This window comes from Temnothorax curvispinosus, unplaced genomic scaffold (genome assembly GCF_003070985.1).
Source record: "Temnothorax curvispinosus isolate PA1 unplaced genomic scaffold, ASM307098v1 QBEX01002956.1, whole genome shotgun sequence".
NCBI lineage: Eukaryota > Metazoa > Arthropoda > Insecta > Hymenoptera > Formicidae > Temnothorax > Temnothorax curvispinosus.
Window position 1 is genome coordinate 100228 of NW_020212736.1, and position 19955 is coordinate 120182.

At 30.4% G+C, this 19955-nt stretch overlaps 1 protein-coding gene across 4 annotated transcripts in view; it reads left to right on the forward strand.

Moving 5' to 3' along the window:
- The window catches only part of LOC112452109 (tachykinins), a 70003-nt gene that overhangs the window by 42348 nt on the left and 7700 nt on the right, over window positions 1-19955 (forward strand). The window lies entirely within an intron of this gene.

Below are 19955 nucleotides of genomic sequence, written 5' to 3' on the forward strand. Positions count from 1 at the left end.
TTCGACCGTTACATTCCCACGATATTTTATCTTCTATGTAGCATTTATTAATCACTTTTGTTAGTTTTGCGCAATAAATCTATTTTGTAGAAGTTTGACGAAGCGTTTTCGCAACGTGTCGCGAAAAATATTAATCCAATTTAATGGATGATTGATTTAGTTTTATTTACCTAACGAACGATTTATTTACGTGATGTAAATACATTTGGATTTCTATGTGTATATACGTATAAAGAAAGTTGTGAAACAAAAAACAAAGAATAACCTAAATACTAGGGTAATCAACTTATATGCAATATAAAATTTTGAATATTTGTAATTAATTTACTAATATTTAGTATCGAGCGGTTTTTGAGATTAGATATATGTTACAGAAAAGAAAGTATCTATGGGCGATATTATCAAAGTATGCGCAGGAATGGTAATGCTTTATTATGCTTTCGAATATGCTCGAATACATTAACCAAGATATATGTCAAATTGATAAGAGTTTGAATAATTAAGCGAGAAGTAAGTTTATAGATTTCTATTTTTATGAGATATACATTAATTATTAATTATTTATATTTTATAATATATTGCATAATATATTTTATAATATTTATATATTATGATTATATTATATTTATATATTATGTTTTATAGTTATGTTTTTTATTATAGTTTTTTTATCAGATATATTGTTAATTGAAACATGCCGTATCACTTCTTGGCATTTTCTAATTGGCTTGGTTTTTTTTAATTGGAAATACTCGGCGCTGGAAATTTATAATTTGAGATACAAGATCAGAGAACAGTATTGTATAAATTTGTTTTTTATACGTTTTATTCAAACAGATAATATAGTTTTATAACTGGCTAAAAAATCTGAAGAAAAATATGTAAAATGCAATATGTGTAAAGTCCATGTAATTAGAGCCAATTCAGTCAAGTTGATCATCTGTTATTAATACATATCAATTACGTATATATAAATTATTTATTTAGTTATATTTAAAAGCTCTCTTTATAAATAATATTTTATCAATATATTGGATTATAGAATTTCAAACGGCACGATGGCTCATTGCAGGCAATATCGTTGGTTTTTAGCATCCATTGGTTTATTTCTATCAACAGCGATGTGGCTTTATTATTGCAATAATTACTTTTGCGAAGAACATGAAGATGACAAAGAGGAAAATTTAAAAAAACGATAATTATCAGTTTAATTAATATTTTTTGAATGGCATTTAAATTGTTAATAATATACATATATGTCATAACCGTGTAATTAAATTATTGTAATAAAACTGTCGCTGTCGAATGCTTTTACAAAAGTCAATATTATTCATATTTATTAATATTATACATTTGTGAATATTATACATATATTCATATAGATTTTTAAATATCAGAAATTCTTTTTGATATTTTGTCAGAAGAAATAAACAGGGTTTATGTACAAGGACAAAATACATTTATTTAATTTTTTTTATTCTTACAAAAAATAGTTATTCATTCATCAAAATACGTCTTCGCTTTAGAATGCTCGCTTTTCTTTTTTGTTGAGTATCCATTTCAGTACGGTAACACGGTCTGTAATGATATAAGATTAAATTTAATTTTAAGTTAAAATAAGAATACTATACTGTATTTAAATTTTAGATGAATTATAATTCTAACCGCAATTCCGTTCCCATGTCAATGATAGTTTCTCGTAGTCGTGCGACAACCGAACGCCATAATGCCACAGGATCGTCCTCGACGATGTCTTCTTTTATACACTCGTGTCCAATCCACGTTCCCATAGTGAGAATGGCGATCACTATTACAATTCCTTGTAACACTAACAGCCACTGATTTCGAAGCACATTCCTCCAGTATTCACTCGCTCTAATCTATTTATTATACATCGTAAATTATAAAACACAGAATGCATATATGTATATACAGGTAGTGTTATTTTTTCAACTTGATTATACGAAGCGTTTCTAATCTACGGAATGTATTTTTAATTAAATAATTAGAAAAGTTATGTCCGATTGAATTTATTCACAGTAATCTTAAAAATTAAAGAATTATAATTAAATTAAACTAAGCAACTTGCAAAATCACATTTTTAGTTAATTCTGACTGAAATGAATTTTTTAGAGACCTTGATTCTCTCTAATATCAAAAATAAATAAACTTTTATCAAGTTGGTAAAAATTAATTCTTTAAAGGATATCTGTTAAAATTAAGATGTCCTGTGTACAGTTCTTTATTATTCAGATTAATTGACTGTTTTAAAGAAATATCCTATATGCCATAGGATCTTTTCTCTGCTACCAGATCTCTCTTACGTAATAACGCGATTACCGAAATACAAGCTAAGAAAGGTTTGTTTAGTTTTCATTATGGCAAGCTCTCTCAAACGGGCCACGTATACTTTTTTATCTTCTGAATTTTGGGAAGCGTTCTGTACGAAAACTTCATTGAACCGGAAAGTTTAAAAGCCTTTCATTGTACGCAGGAGTGCGCTGACACTTCCTAGAAATCGCAACACGACGACAGTGTGTCGTAGGAATTCTATTTATTGACTTTCTCGGCAGCTTTTCAATTGCTCAGCTGTCGTTAAAAGCCCGTTGCAACGCACTTCCACGCAACGTTGAGCCATTACCCGCAAACTGTATAAAATTTGTTCTTTAGCAACAGTGAGCTCTTCCTTTTTTTTTTGTTTATCATGTATGGAAATAAATATCTTGACAATCGTTCAAGATTTGCGTCACATGTATCGGATATTCCTCAGATGGCTCAAATAATGAGTAATACAATAGGATATTATGCAAAGCAACTTTTCGATGTACTCTCCTATAGGTTGAATTGAAACCGCACAGCTTTGCATATCTCTTTGTACATCTCTCACATAATTACAAAAATAGTCCAAAAAGGATTTAAATGGTATACAAAGTGTTCAAAAGGTTTAAAGAGTTCAAAGGTTTCAAATTAGTAAAAAAAAAATTTTTAAATATTTTTTTAAGAGTCTTTAAGTAGTTATTAATTATTTAAAGTATACTCACAAAATACTACGAGAAACTGCGCATTTAAGGGTTAACAAGAGGAAATATTAAGAGCAGAGAATTTTAATATTTCTTTACTTGTTATAAACTTATCTCATCATGAGAGAATGTGTTTGTCTTTGTCAGAATATTTTAGTAAAAGCCTATCGATAAAGTTATAAATTTCAACGGCAATAAAAAATAACATTGATAATATATTTTAATATTGAAACTTTACAACTAATGCGTTAAACGGAGAATAATGAATTAATTAAAAATTGAATGCAATAAATTGTTTTGACCGGATTTTGAACCTAGATAACCCTGTACTTTTCGCGAGAGCTTTCACGGCTGTCAAAATCTATCGTTATTAAAGACCTTCGGAGTTACAATAGAAGGATATATTAAAAAGAAAATATTACGAACAAATTACAGCGGAATAACCTTTAATTTATTCTTGTAAGAGTCTTCATTTCTTTGTACTTCCAGGGTATTTACAGTTTTATTGTCGAAATCACCACATTTAGGATTTACTCGTAACCTTAAAGCTTTTGAAGTATAATTATCCGATTTGTCAAATTTGGCTATACTGAAAAAGATAATTATTTTTGCTACATTTTATTTAATTATACAACAAATATAAAGACGGCGCTATCATGCAAATAATGATTTTACGTAATAATATGTGAATTCGAATAATTTTTGAATGATTTTCTTTTTGCCCTATGGAATATATCAAATGGCGAATAAGCTATAAATTTTACCATACTGTTAATAAACAAAAAATTTAGCGAAGACGTGAAATTAAACTAAATATTTAATTTATACACTATCGATTTATTTTTGCTATCGATACTATGAGAAAGCTTCATGAAGTTAAAATTAAATAATGACTGTTCCAAAATTCACTGCTAGAAATCTATAGTATATGTAACGCGTGCTATAGATTTTTAAGCAATGAATTTTGGAACACCGACAATGTTGTAACATATCTTAACAATTTGGCTTTGCATTCTAGTTTTATTTTATACATAGATTTTATTTCGAATTCCATTAAAGCGCTTGTATATGTATAGATATACATATATAGAAATTTCAAATAGTTCCTGGATTAAAAAAAAATCGAATAGGATTATATAATTGACTTTTTTACTGTAAAGTTTCTAATTTTATATACAATTTATTTATTGTAAAAAGAGATTTATCATTTAATTCAATTTTGTAAAAAAATCAAAAGTATAATTATAATTAAAAGTAAAAGTATAATAATTATACATATAAATACGATTGTTAAATTTACAGTTGTTCTTACATGCAAGGATTAAATCCTTAAATAACAATCAACATAACGCTACAAACGCTTCTTAAGGGATTATTATCTATTCTGATTAAACTGGGCAGCTATCACGTAACCTCTACGGTTTCCGATCGGAAATGCTGGTTTCCGACTGGTGAGTTTCCGATGGCAGTACGCATATGCCTTATCTCGGATCTCGTTTGAAATCAGCCCTCCATCGTCGCGAAACAAAACGAGTGATAGCAGCCTCGTTCAATCACAGGGTGGAAGCTTTCCGATCGGAAAGCGGTAGTCTCGGAAACGACATTTCCTTCGCCCTCAAAGTGTCGGAAAGCTTAAATCTTTCTCAGATATAGTGCACAACATTCCTGACTTATTTCCTCGCGTTTCCCTTCTCTCCTTGCGGTCATGCTAAAGTTTCTTCCCTCGCTCGTGCCACTTTAATCGAACTCTTTAAGGCGATTTATTGCCTTTATAAGTAAAATCAAGTTTTCAAGTTCAGTAGGAACTAACTTATCTTTTAATGACATATAGATGTATATATAGTTTGTATATATCTTTTTTATATACAATTTTATCAGTTCGTAACATTAATTACGAATAATTTAAAATTATTATTTAAAATGTCAATGTTGAAAAGAATATGGAACAATACAAATTGTTTTTACATTTAAAGCTATAAACATAAGTATAGTGCTAGCTTGCTCCGTTACGTTAGACATCAGTTGGATAATATTTCCTCAGAGATTAGCATCCACTTTGTTATATCCGAGAATTTGCCACGCAATGTCATTTATAATCCCTTACTACGGTATTAATACTGGTATTAGCTACAGTTGTTAATTATCATTATATTATTGTTGGCTTCTACAATAGCTGTTTGCAACGTAATGCCCATTATCTAACATTTGTATACAGTTTACCGAAAATAATTTAATTTATCATACATGATGTTGAGTAACTTAGGCTATGGCTGTTGAACGCCATATAATACAACGTAACAATAAAGCCATTTATAGAATTAGTGTTGGTTATAATGTTAGTTTGGATTACAACATAATTACATAATATACAATAATATTTTCATTAATCTGCACATAATTTCCTATGCTGTACCTATTTTCATCATATTTTGATTAAAGCCATGACATCTATTACAAATAATAGCATAAAAGTCATTTAACTGATTTAACATTGGCAGTTAAGGGGATCCTAAAGTGAAGGCTGAACTTCCTCGACGTCGATAATGTCAACATTTCTAATTCTGTTTTCTTGTCATATATCTATATTTGTCCTTGTCTAACGAGAGGCATCTGTCTTTGTTCGATTACTGCGCCATCTTTTGCCATACGCAATATTGCTTATCCTGTCAACCTGAATGTGCTTTTGCACATATAAAAGTTATATAAAGTAATCTTTTTTTCTAGGTTTTCAATCTTAGATCTAATTGCACGATATTGTTCTTAAATGTTGTCTCTAGGTCATGCCGGTCTAATTTTGTGGATATTTATCGTGGAATTTTTGTACAAAGCAAATATTGTCGTCACGTATACCAAAAATTAACAAAAATATTAATTTTTTTTCGTTTTCGATATAAATTTGACCACCATGACCTAGATTTTGATGCGTACTTTAATTCTAAACAAGAATTTTGCATTTCTATAAAGTCAATTAAAAGATTAGTGCTAAGAAAAAAAGCCGGTATTACAGACGGCTTTAGGATCCCCTTAACTATAATATGCTCTGAACTGTTTCGTGTATCAAAGAATATTTTTTAATAATTTCTCGATACTCATTTATTTGTGATAAATTTTACAAAATATACATGTTCGCTCTTGAAAGGTGTTTAGTAATTTATAATGCATAATTCGGCTTTTATTTTAAATATTTTAATTGTTAGTTGTTAAACTGCTACTAACAATAAGTATTATTAAGCCCATTCATTTTTAAATCGCTTCACACAAAAAATGCACAGGACGACTTTAATTACTCTGATTGACTAATCTTCATTGATTTTAATATTTATTATTATTATATTATTGGCACAAGTAGAAACATATTCTTCAGAAATAATCAGTAAATAATAATAGTAATTAACATATTTTACAAATTTTTTGCTAACATCGCTACATAATAAACGCATATATAATATTTACAAATTTTGATAAATATCCTAAAAATAGCGAAGTTTCGGAAATAACACTCTCGTGCATGTTTATTTAACATCATTAACTTCCATCTCGCGAGCAAGGTTATATTTATTTTAACGATTTCATGTTATTGATCGATCATATCCGTTTGAAAAATAAAATTAGACTGCGTTAGCATTTCAACATAACAGGCGCAAGATGCGTAGTGATCGAGCTTCAAGATGAGTATAACGTTGGAGGCAAAGGTCATCCTTAACTCTCTGGCGTCGTGGGTAGGAATCCCACGAGGAAGTGGTGTAAGATTGATTGCAGGTGCGAGAAAGGTGCGAGAAACGAGTCAGAACGGTGGTCAGCAGTTTTTGCACCAACCAAGCGAACTGACGCACTCGTCCAACATACAAGTTGATACTTACTCGATGTCGCGTGGTGTGATTACTTGCGTTTTATTTTCGCGAGGCACGAAGGTAAAATTACGATTTGTTCTGCGAATCTCTAGGATAATGAACAGACAGTACTTTTGTTTTTCATATTACGATAACTTTTTTTTGTAACTATTTTATTTGTGATGTATTTAAAAATATATAGTTATGATAATAATAAATTAGGGCGGCGGTGTGGTCTAGTGGTAGAGCGCCGGACTCGTAATCTGAGGAACCAGGTTCAAGTCCACTAGAGCCATGTATCATGGAAAAAGTTTTTTCCGAAAAACCGCGCCTCTCCGTGCAAGATGCGGAGAAAACTGGGCTCCGTCTGTCGGAAGAGACGTTAAACCGTTGGTCCAAAGGGTTAAATACCTCAGAAAAAAGTCACCAACCCGCTCGATGAGCATGGTGACTTCTAGTTAGCGTAGAGCTGACAACCCTAATGAAACAAACCTGTCATGAATACATTACTATATAGACCGGGAGCCAGCGACAAAAAACATGTGTGATCGGCACAACGACGAAACTTTTTGGGACGATAGCCGGTGTCATGTGGAACACGAAAACGCAAGTATGGCGGCCTGGAGGCGGCCTGGAGGCGGCCTGGAACTAATTTTGTGGTTGGTGCCTAAGATACATGCACTAGTGAAAAAAATGACGTCTTTGCGTCAGTATGGCGAGTACTTAGAGACGCCGAAACGGTATGGCATGTTCATATTCGTTGATAAACAATTAAAATCTAGCTCTCCACAAAAAATTAGCTTGGTGTACAAAATTCAACATCGCATCAAAAAAACGACACGTTCTCATCAGCATAGCGGACTGTTTGCGACGCGGCATCGGTATGGCGCATACGGCCCGCGTACTTTTGCTCACAAATAAACAATATAAAACAAGAATCAGATTGGTACCCATTCCCCAAAAGCACAGTTTTTTTAACACATTCAAAAAATTACGCTGCGCAAAGGCGACACCTCCAGGCCGCCATACTTACGTTTTCGTGTTCCACATGACACCGGCTATCATCCCAAAAAGTTTCGTCGTGGGGCCGATCACACATGTTTTTTGTCGCTGGCTCCCGGTCTAATAGTAATGCAGGCCAAGGCTCTCCCGAGCTGTAGTGCCATGGATTTATTTTTTTATTTTTATAATAATAAATTTTCAATGACACCCATTGTCAGATTCTTTTTCTATCAATTATATCTTTCAACATTTGTTTAATGTTTATTTGACAAATTTTTTTATCAATTTTTTTCTAATTAAATATAATGACAAATTATGATTTTCTATCGGCTTATAAAAAAATTAATATCAAATTTAGCAAGAAATTTGGAACTGAAAAAAAATGTTGGTACATACATCTCTTTAACTGTGTCAAAATATGACATACGACAATCATGACTGAACGACTTTCATGAACTTTATCAATTTATTAATTATTCGTTTAAGTCATGCTATGTGCCAATTGTTTACACTGCATGCACTGTTTGCATGCAACATTTTATTTGAATTCATGAATGGAAATCAGATTATCCAAATATCATGCTGCTGTGGTAAATCTTTGGATATTTAATGTAATGGCTAATTTAACGGTTAATATAAAATAATGGCAGAAAAATTCTGACGTATAAGTTGCAGCATAATCATATAATCCTTATTTTAGAAATAAGATAATCTTTAAAGTTTTGAAATGTTCTATACATAATAAATATAACTCAAACTGATTAACAATTAAATACATAGATATTAAATGTGCATATGTACGCATCAGACTATATATATATTTCATCTTCAATTCTTAAACCTATTACTTAAAGCTGACAAATATACTTACATATTCCGATATAGGTATACATTCCCCATATACAATCAGTAATTTAAAAAAGTACCTACAAACAACAAAAAGATTTGTAATGTTAATTACAATTTGAAAATTGAAAAGCGAATAGATGTAAAAAAAATGCAAATTTTTATAGAAAGTTAAAATTACTCATTCCTGCTCGGAAAATCGTTGCAACTGTTGATGTAAATCCTCGAGTTGTCACGGGTCAGCTTCTTGGGGTTTTGGGGACGAACTCAGAATATTTTGAGAAGCACTCTCGTGATGGCACAATGACTTCGGCTCAAATGTCAAGATATAGATATGATTCGGTAAAGAATTGACCTTTCGACGCAAATCTCGTCTTTGACAACAAAGATGTAACATATTCGCTTGAAAAAATATATTATGAGTCATATATTGCAGGTTTTTCTTTTAGAGAATATTATGTATTTGCATGGAAGGATCATCTGTACGCAGAGAAAGACTACCGTATTCAACTCTGAAAAAGATTACGAGATGTAAATATTTGACAAACCGGATTTCTCTTTGAGCACAATTCACACTTTATATAAAAACTAAAAATATAAATAAATAAAATTAAATTAAAAAAAAGAAGTTAAAAATAATAAACACTGTCAGCATATTTGCAAATACAAAAATAAAAATTGTAATAGTAGATTATTTCTAATTTAATGATATAAATTAAACAACTTGAACAATTCACTATTCCATGCTGAATAATCAATAACATTGCAAGAATTATGTTAAATTAATAAAAACAAATTATAGAATTTGGATTAATAACTAATAGGTATGACTAATAGGTAAATAGGTATTACGTCTCCTTTAGAAAACAATTATATTAGATAATATAAAAAAATTTTTTGTTAATCAAAATTCCGTGAGACTTCTCTGCTAGAGATTTCAATCTCAAAAGCAATCACGATAACAAAATTTCTATTATACTCAGAGTGGTACAACATTGTGTTTGACTATCAGAGTTACTTGATATATATGAAACTATTCAACAAGTTTTGTACCATTATCGAGAATCACATGTCCCAGGAATGGATAAATTGTTCGCGGGAAAGCTTTGTTCTGGTAGGAATATATACCAAGTGTCATCACTGTCTCTTCTCTTTCTTTCAAAAGACACTAAATAAGAAAGTTGTAAAAACTTATTACTATTAATGTCTTATTGTGTACATTATACCTTTTAAAACATTTACGTACACACATACGTAACGTATATACATTACGTAACATATTGTATAATTGTGTTATGAAATAAGATAATGAATGAATCATATGACTCATAATGGATCAGATGCTTTTATTTTTATTTATTAAAAAAGTACTTTAAACACAATAATCTATATAGGGTAACTCCGGTATATACGCCGCAGCTAAGGGAAACTTAATTTATTGAGTACTATTTACTATGTTTAAGGCAAATGAATTATACCAATAAAAACTTTATACTGTCTACTACTATAAAAAAATAGAAATATAAAATATTTATTCTTTGTATTTAATAAAAAAAACTTTTAGAAACTCTTGCATTTTTGCCATATATCCCAGAGGGGTGGGTTATATGACATTCATGGAAAAAATATACGCTTTATAAAAAATTACAAATAATGTTTATAAATAAGGTAATAAAATGTCATAATAAATTATAAAATATGTAAAAAGTTTATTAAGATGGAAGAATAATAAACAAATTATAAAACTAAAAAATTTAAAAAAGAAAATAAAAGAGCGATATATAGATGCATTAAAGATTATTGTTATACAATCCAAAAAAAGTGTGCAAGTAGAAACTTGCACATTGCTTCCTCATAGTTTTTAAGTGTGCAAGTAGAAACTTGCACATTGCTTCCTCATAGTTTTTTAGTGTGCAAGTAGAAACTTGCACATTGCTTCCTCATAGTTTTTTAGTGTGCAAGTAGAAACTTGCACATTGCTTCCTCATAATTTTTAAATGTGCAAGTAGAAACTTGTACATTGCTTCCTCATAGTTTTTAAGTGAGCAAGTAGAAACTTGCACATTGCTTCCTTATAGTTTTTAAGTGTGCAAGTAGAAACTTGCAGTGCTTCCTCTATGAGGAAGCCAAATTAATAAATATCTACTAATAATTATGCATACAAAAACAAGCTTCCTCATAGAGGAAGCAATGTGCAGGTTTCTACTTGCACACTTAAAAACTATAAGGAAGCAATGTGCAAGTTTCTACTTGCTCACTTAAAAACTATGAGGAAGCAATGTACAAGTTTCTACTTGCACATTTAAAAATTATGAGGAAGCAACGTGCAAGTTTCTACTTGTGCACTTTTTTTTATAGATAGAGTATTATTAAAGATAGATTAGTATTGAATATTTGGCAATGATCGGTGAAGGGGTTACCAATTTTTGCCTAAAAAGTGTACAAATCATACACGTAATCTTATATATAAAGTATCATTAAAGGAAGGATGTTTCGAATTTGGCGAAGATTAGTGAAAGAGTTACCGATTTCTGCCTAAAAAATGTATAGAGTAGACCGAGGCAAATCGGATTACTAATTAGCACAATAAAATTGCTCGTTTAAAATAAAATACTAACGAAAATTGTCTTACAACTTATATTGATCCGATTCGCCTCAATCTACCCTAAGTTATTTGATGGATAGCCAATCCTCAAAACCGATCCTCAAAAAATTTAAATTCGACGTTTTTGAACATAAGCAACACATTGGCATCGAAAACTCAAAAAACAATTTTTACTTCGGTCTTTTCTACCCCTATTTCATATATAATTCTTTTAAATTTGGTTGATTAGACTTAGCTTTATATGCGATTAGAATTATGGACCTTTGATCGCGTATAAAGCTGCCATGGATCTAATCAACCAATGGCATCGAAAACTCAAAAAACAATTTTTATTTTGGTCTTTTCTACCCCTATTTCATATATAATTTTTTTAAATTTGGTTGATTAGACTTAGCTTTATATGCGATCAAAATTATAGACCTTTGGTCGCGTATAAAGCTGGGTCTAATCAACCAAATCTTAAAAAATTATATATGAAATAGGGGTAGAAAAGACTAAAAAATATAATAAAATTAGAAATAAATCGATATCTCCAAATTTTTGTCTGATATTAGAGGGATATTTCGAGTTTACCGAAATTTCTATAACTCTAAAACTAATCAATCAAATCTTAACGAATTATATATGAAATAGGGGTAGAAAAGACTGAAAAATATAACAAAATGAGAAGTAGCCCAATATTTCAAAATTTACAAAAGTTATAGCAACGGACATTTCTAAAAAAATAAAAAAAAGAACTCCTTTACCGATCATCGCAAAATTCAATACCAACCTTCCTTGAATGATACTCTATCAATTAAAAAAAAAACAGCCCGATATCTCAATATTTGTCGAAGTTAGAGCAATCACGGACATCAAATCTGCACATACATACATACATACGGACATGCGATTTTAAAGGTGCCTTTTCATGCTGACGCTCGACGCTCATTTTCAGCGGCAAGAAGGTTGCATGACCACAATTGACGCCGGCGTCAATTGAAATTCATGAAAAGGAAAACAGCGTCAAAATTTCGGCGTCTTCGTGCTGCTTTGGCTTTGACGCTTGAAGTTGGAAAAATCCAACTTCTCTTTCTTGACGCTGGCATCATAGTGATGTCACGTGACGTCGCTCAACGCTGTTTTTCAGCGTCCCATGAATTGGCACCTTAATGCAATATTTTGACATTTTAGAACACTCTGAACATATTGGCATTAAAAACTCAAAAAACAATCTTTTCTTTGGTTTCTTCTACCCCTATTTCATATATAATTTATTTAAATTTGGTTGACTAGACCCAACTTTATACGCAATCAAAGGTTCATATACGAAATTCACGAAAACAAAGCTTCCTCTATGAGGAAGCAAAAGAGAAAAAAAAGCGGGCACAGTTGTTACTATACCCGTTTTTTTTAGCTCATAAATTTTTCTTTATAAGAAATTTCTTAAATTATTAACATATAATGAATTGGCTTTTTTCTAGGAAACTTTATAAGCTAAATAAAATGGTGCAAGTTTTTAATTTGCAAATTTGTGTTTGTTTTCTGTAGTTTAAAAATTTTTGAGCAGTAAAACATACACTAATTTCTCTTAAGGATATTTTTAAAAAAACAACAAATATACATCCTTAAAATTTTTTACCGTAAACGCTTTTCAGGGCTCTTTTCCCTGGTCTTTTGTTTAACATTTAGTACATTTTCTGCTTGCTCCCTTTCGTATGCTAACATAGCGCTAAGCAAAACTTCATCTATTCCATCAACCATAACTAAATTTAAAAACAGAAAAATAAATAAATAGATTATACAAAGATACATTATACAGCTTTAAAATTTATGGTTAAATCTGACTAATTAATAAATAAAAATATTTATATTACATGAAAAATTCGAAACCTTTTGTTTAAATTTAGTTAGAAATAAAATTAATTAATTTAATTTAATTTACTCCTGAGAATTCATTCCTTTCATTAGAGTGAAGGCGCAAATCTTTTACATCCAAATTCGTAAAAATGGCTCTAAATAGATTACTCTAAAAATATTCAGTTTTGAACACCACCGTATTTTAAATTGACATAAATACGTAAAAATAGCAACTTAATTTGTATTTTTTAAATTAAAAATTAAAGATAAAATTTAAAAAAAACAAGTTTCATGGATGTGATCAGTTTCTTATATTAAATCGAAAAATATTTTCCTAGAAAATAAAGTTTGCATTTATTAATTGCATGTTTTCGAAGCATATTTACGAGGCTATTATTCTATGAATTTTATGAAGTTCCGACATTTCTAACAAAGAGAAGATACTTAAATGAGGTCTCCGATTCATTGAAATTTTAATATACTTAAAAAAATCGGTTAATAAAATAAATGAGTAGGTTTTTTGTTGTAAACCGATTTTCATGAAACCAGTACTAAATTTTTTCCAAAAAACAAAGCTCAATCTTAAAAAAAAATTAAACCCATCGTCGCTATCCTCGAAAAATTAAAATTTTGGAATCAGATCTCAGCGTTTTAGAACATTCTAAACATATTGCCATATCAAGAAAATCGGTTATAAAAAACCACCAAAATAAATTGCAGGAGCATTTAACTCACATTGAGAGCTTTCAAAAACACTATAATAAAGTATATTTTCCTTTAATACTTTTCGAGAAATATTAGTGTTGCATGTTTTTGTTGCAAGAAAACGTTGCACTCGTGCACCCGAAGTTACCTCATACCCCTCGGGAAAGACGTAGTTCTACGTCAAAAGAACACATATAAGAGATTTCGAGTTTTACAAAGTGTCTGTACTATGGCATAAATCCCGCAAGCTAACTTGCCGTATATCCTAAACAGGAGGGATATACAAGATATTAAAGTTAAACAAATAATACAAAAGCTATATATGCACTTGCATTTTGCTGTATTCCATCATTTACTATTTAAACGTATACCTTTTACATTCCTTACAGTAATCATTTTACGTAAGTCGTAACACAAGATCGCGCTTCTTACTACGGTGAGAAATCGATTCAACTCACGACAGTTTCATTAATATTAACAGTAAAGAACTGAAATTACAACACAATACTAATATGGCATAAAAGCACATAACAGAATAATTGTGAGCAAGTTCTTACCTGCATTCCTTCTATTTTTTCTGTCATCTGCGGCGTAAAACCCCGCGCGACGTAAATACCAGAGTTACCCTATAAGGAATTTATACTATATTTGTCTATACGTTTACATTTCTTAATTTATATTTTTAAGTATAAATAACAGATATGCAAATTGAACATATTGCATTAAAAGAAAACAGTCTGCAAAATTCTTCTATCTAGAAGAATTTTGGATCGCGATAATGTGAGACCGCACAAAAAATTGATATATCAATTTTGCGTACATGCAAATGGAGAAGCAAATGTATCCGTTAACAGATTATTTTATCTATTTTTGCTGTAATTTTAAAATAAATGAAAAATATCAGTTCTTGATTTAAAACTAGATTTTAAATCTAGTGTCTACGCATTATGTTTTAAAATTGTTACCGTACGTGAATATTTATGTAATTTTATTATAAATTTATTACGTACTTGTAATATTAACAAATCAATTACAATTCACGAAACTATATAGTATACTCATTTTCAATCTATCTAGCAATGTTATTCATTAAAAAATATTTTTTCTGTGTTAATATCTTTATAACATTTTTTAAATTGACATACACACTATCGTTCAAAAGTTTTGGAAGCACTACCTTCTGAAAAACAACAGTGCGGTGCCAATAAAATTCTTCAAATGAAATTTTTCCTTGAAAAATGATTAGAAACAAATAATACTGTGTTCAATAATTAAATCACACAGTAAAGTTTTTTGTACATGACGTTTTTCTTTAGAAGTATTAGTACTACTGTTGTTTTTCTTAAGAATTAAGGTAGTGCTTCCAAATTTTTGAACGGTAGCGTACGTGCGATGAGAAGCACGTACTTAAAAGCACATTTCGTTAAATCTGTTACAAAACTTTTCGTCACATTTCTTGTTAGATTTTCAAGATCTAACTTTCGTTCAGATATTCAATCCGGAGATGGTAATCCGGAGGTACGCATATGATTTTGCTTGAATTTCATTCATATTCGTGACGCACATCGGAAGATTCTGCTTCCTCCACTTTATGTTTGCTTGAGAGCTCGACATCCTCCAAAATTCTTCATTTGAATAATAAAGTTAGTAAAGTCAAACTGCTTCCGACAATATCGGAAAGTACATATCCTAAGCGATTAAGTAATACGGAAATTGCCAGCAATGTGCGCCCACGCACATTGGATGACATAAGAAACAATTAATTTTTTTTTAAATTGACATTAATTAAATAACAGATAATGCAATAAAATCTCTCGAAATATTGTGGTCTTAATTTAATGATGTAATTTTTCTGTACTTTAACGGTCCGTCGGCAATTATTTGATACTCGATCAAAGTTACAAAATCTTTTTACTTATAATCAAGACTTTGTCATTTGTTCCTACAGCCAGCTTATTAGTTTCATTAAGATAATTGCGTTCACGATGATTGTCTGATTTACATAAAAATTGAAATCTTTGGTAAATTAGAGAAGATGCTTAATAATGAATATTTTATGAACGCTAGCGACTGAAGCAGAGATTGTCAATTAAAAAAATTTTCTTTTAATTTAGAGAAAATTGAATTTGTGATGACGCAAATATTATTTTTAACTCAATTGTGTATACAAATTCAGAGAAAGTGGAGTAGTAACACGAACCAAAAAATAAGGTTAATTTTTAATACACGTTGTAATACCCGTAATACCTATAATATATTAAATTCAAAACTAACGAGGAACGGCTATTTGATTAAAAAAAAACTTCGCTACAGTATAAAGTAATTGTCCTTTATTTATACCTTCACATGTGCAATGACCGAAGTCCTAGCCATGTGCATAGGTGAACAAAGAACAAGATGTCTACTTTATATGTATAAAAGAGATTTATTTAATGACGTACATAATTTTATATCACATTATTTTTACGTCATTATATATCATATTTCCATAATTCTTATAATATATAAATGTACAAATTAAAATACTTATAACAAAATGCTTTATTATAATTTTACTAATTTATTAGTAAAATAAGAGAGTATTATTATTACTACATATTTTTCATTATAAACTTTTATTATTAATTTCTCTGAATTATATATTTCTTACATAAAATGGAATGTGTCAGTTTGAAATAAAAAGTTACACTGGCACGTCTGGTTTATTAAGACATGTTTATAATTTTTGATACGAATCAGGGTTCTTGCACAGCTAGAAAACTAGAACACGCGATTCACAATGCGGGTTTCTAGGCAAATCTCAGTATGCATGTTTTACATTATATACATACTACGCCACGCTACTTTGAAGACATAAATATACGCTCGCCAGAAACAATGGAGAGACTCTTCTATCTGTGATTTTCCTTCGTTGCGATTTTTTCTCGTGCATTGTTTAGATGTATCTTAGCTTTTCTACCGATCTCTCTTTTTCATGAAAGTTCATCGTTCAAGTAAAGCGCCCTTGTGTTTCATATATGCGTACATACATTATAGACTATACATATTAATCGATGTATGCTAAGTCTTTCTGCACTATACATGATACAAACGTCAATGTTCGCCGGGTTTTAAAGGTCAGTAGAATTTTAAAGTAAACACACTTGACATTTCGCTCGTTTTGCTAAAAAAAAATTTTTTTTAAACATGCTAACGTTAATCATTGAATGTCGTTACTTATAGTGCTGGAATTAATTAAAATATGTAATTGCAAATAATAATATTTTGTACTTTTTTTTGTGGATTGGTATAATTAGTATATCATTCTATATCAATCGATAATTATGACATATATAAGTTTTAGGAATTAATATTCTTTAAAATTGGTTTTCCTAAAATTACTATTTGGTAGCCTCATTTTTGCATATCATTTACATAGTATTTAATTTGTAGGGAAAACAGTTAATTGCACAAAATACAGTTAGTTTGCTACGTGATGTATAACGTTATTCGTAGTACGATTTTATCGTTGATGATCTTTGATGCGGAAATCGGAATTTCCACAAATCGCGCAATTCAACGTGTTGCACAAAAGCGGGAACGTTCAGGCTCTTGATCGCGCCGACTTTAAGGGAGTAAATCGCGTAGGACATGCTTGCTTAGAACGATTACACGAGTGACCGATCGGTGGTGAGGCTCACCATCCCAGCAGCCGCCGCAGTCTCTCACGTATTCGCTGCTCTCCAACCCCCTTTCTCCTCTCTTATCATGTTGCTCCTTTTCTCATCTTCTCTGCCCGACATGGCACGTTCCCGGCTTCTCGTGCCCCTTCGCCGAGCTAGAATTCTCGCTCCGTTTACTTTGCGCGCGACGAAGAGGCTGACCTCGGCAGTTTACAATGGTGCGCGCATTAACACGTCCCACGTTGTCGGGGTGTCCTGCGACATGATTCTAATTGTAAGACGCGATTGAGATCTGTGGATATATCGCTTTTTCTATTTCTTTTTATCGGAATATCATTATAGCTAAAGCATGTCAATGAGCGCGCTTTGATATTTATTACAGTTCTGAAGTAATAGTGCGTGGTTCCATTAATTAGAAAAGTTAAAGTTTATAACACGGCGTGTGTTTATACGAAATTTATCGTTGGTATAGTTATTGCATAATGTGCTGCAAAATATCGCGAATGCATATAGAATCTAGCCGTGCAGCAATTGGAATTCATACATATCATTAACGTATTAACATTAATCAATGATACGGTTGCATATATTTACGTAAGCAAATTGGCTAGCCCATGGGACAAAAGTATGCGTGTTTAGGACCTTAGAGTTTACGCCTACTCTATATTTACTCGCGCAAATTTACATCCGATTGCAACAGTTCACTATAAGAGGCTGATATACATACATATATATTATGTGATTCATTATATGTACTATTTGTTATATATAATAATACAAAACTAAAACCAAAAAGAAGAAAAGAGCATGACTTAAAACGATGGACTACAGCAAAGAAGATAAACAAAGAATAATATATAAATATTAAGACACATTTTTACTGAAATATTTAAGAATCAAATGAAATAGTTAATGTAATTACGCGATTCCAATGGAAAAGAAACGAGTCTCTCTGATCGCAAGTTTTCGAATTATGAGTATCTCTATAAATATAAAAGAAATTATTAAACTTTTATATTAATTGTGTTAAATATTTATTTGCATGTCTATGACATACAATATGGTAATGTCACGTGTTTACGCATGAATATTGGATCGCACTGAATGGAAATTTATTAAACTGAAATCGATCAGCGTGTCAATATGACGGCGAAATAATATGCTTTAAAAAATGAAAAATAATAACGAAGCAACGTCGCTCTTCCAGTCGATAGCTTTTACGAAGTTTTACATGCATATATACATAGGGCTGTTGTATATCATATAAATCACATATTTTTAATCAACTCTTTTTTAATATTTCTATGCAGAAGAAACAATTTTAAGACATCGAAAATATTAATAAAAATTATATTGCAATAAATCTGTTAAACAAAATCAATTACATTTTAAGACTTTTTATTTTAGCACAATTAAAAAATAAAAAATATTTACACGATTAATTAAGTATGCTTACTTAACTAACAATAAAAAATATTTATAATAAAAAATAATTACTTAACTATGTTAATTTTTAAGAACTAATTGATACATACTAAAAACATTTTTTATGTTTAATTTATTTAATCAGAAAAGAGATTAGAAATATAATGTAAAAACTTCAATGAGATATATAAAGTGCAAAATTCGATGGTTATTAGATTTTGAATTTCAGAATATCACTTATAAAGGAGAGTGGAGTAATTGCAAACACGGGGTAAACGCGAATGATACTATTGTGTAGTAGGTATATACCACTGAGCGTATATCGGACTATCGTTGGGTGCGAGAAGGGAGAGAATATCACTACTCTAATATACAATAGTAATCCACTCTTCCCTATATGAAATATTTTATTTTCAATCTTAATGGCGACGGTGGTAATTGTAACCGCAAAGATGCTTCTATCTCATATGCATATTAAGAAAAGTTATTCCACTATGCTGTAAAAGGAAATAAAGTTATACATTAGATATGGATAAGATAGAACAATTTGCATACAGATTATTTAATAAAAGAAAAGTTCATATAATTAAGATATAATATTTAATGTAGCACATTGTAGTCAATAAATGTATTTAAATTTATATGTTTCCAATCGGCCCTAAGAAAACACCAATAAATCTACACATGCAGTTTTATTATTTAAACACGAGAATTTAAAACATGTTCTTGATTTACAGCGAGAACGTACTTTCCCATTTCTCGATAGCCGCTTATATTGATATTCTTTAGTCTCGCCATGGCACGAGATGCTTTGAGAAAAGCAAGCCTTTATCCTATCCTTCGCTAATTATAGTCTCCGCTTTGAAGGGTAGCGGCACTTTTAAACCTTATAAAATTAAATAATCTGTCGAGAAGCGCGGCAAGAATGGAATTACACGAGCCGTTTTTTTTTACCGTTGTATTTATACGTTTGGCGCAAGTTAAATATGTTAAAAGTATACGATTATTTCCACACGGCGTG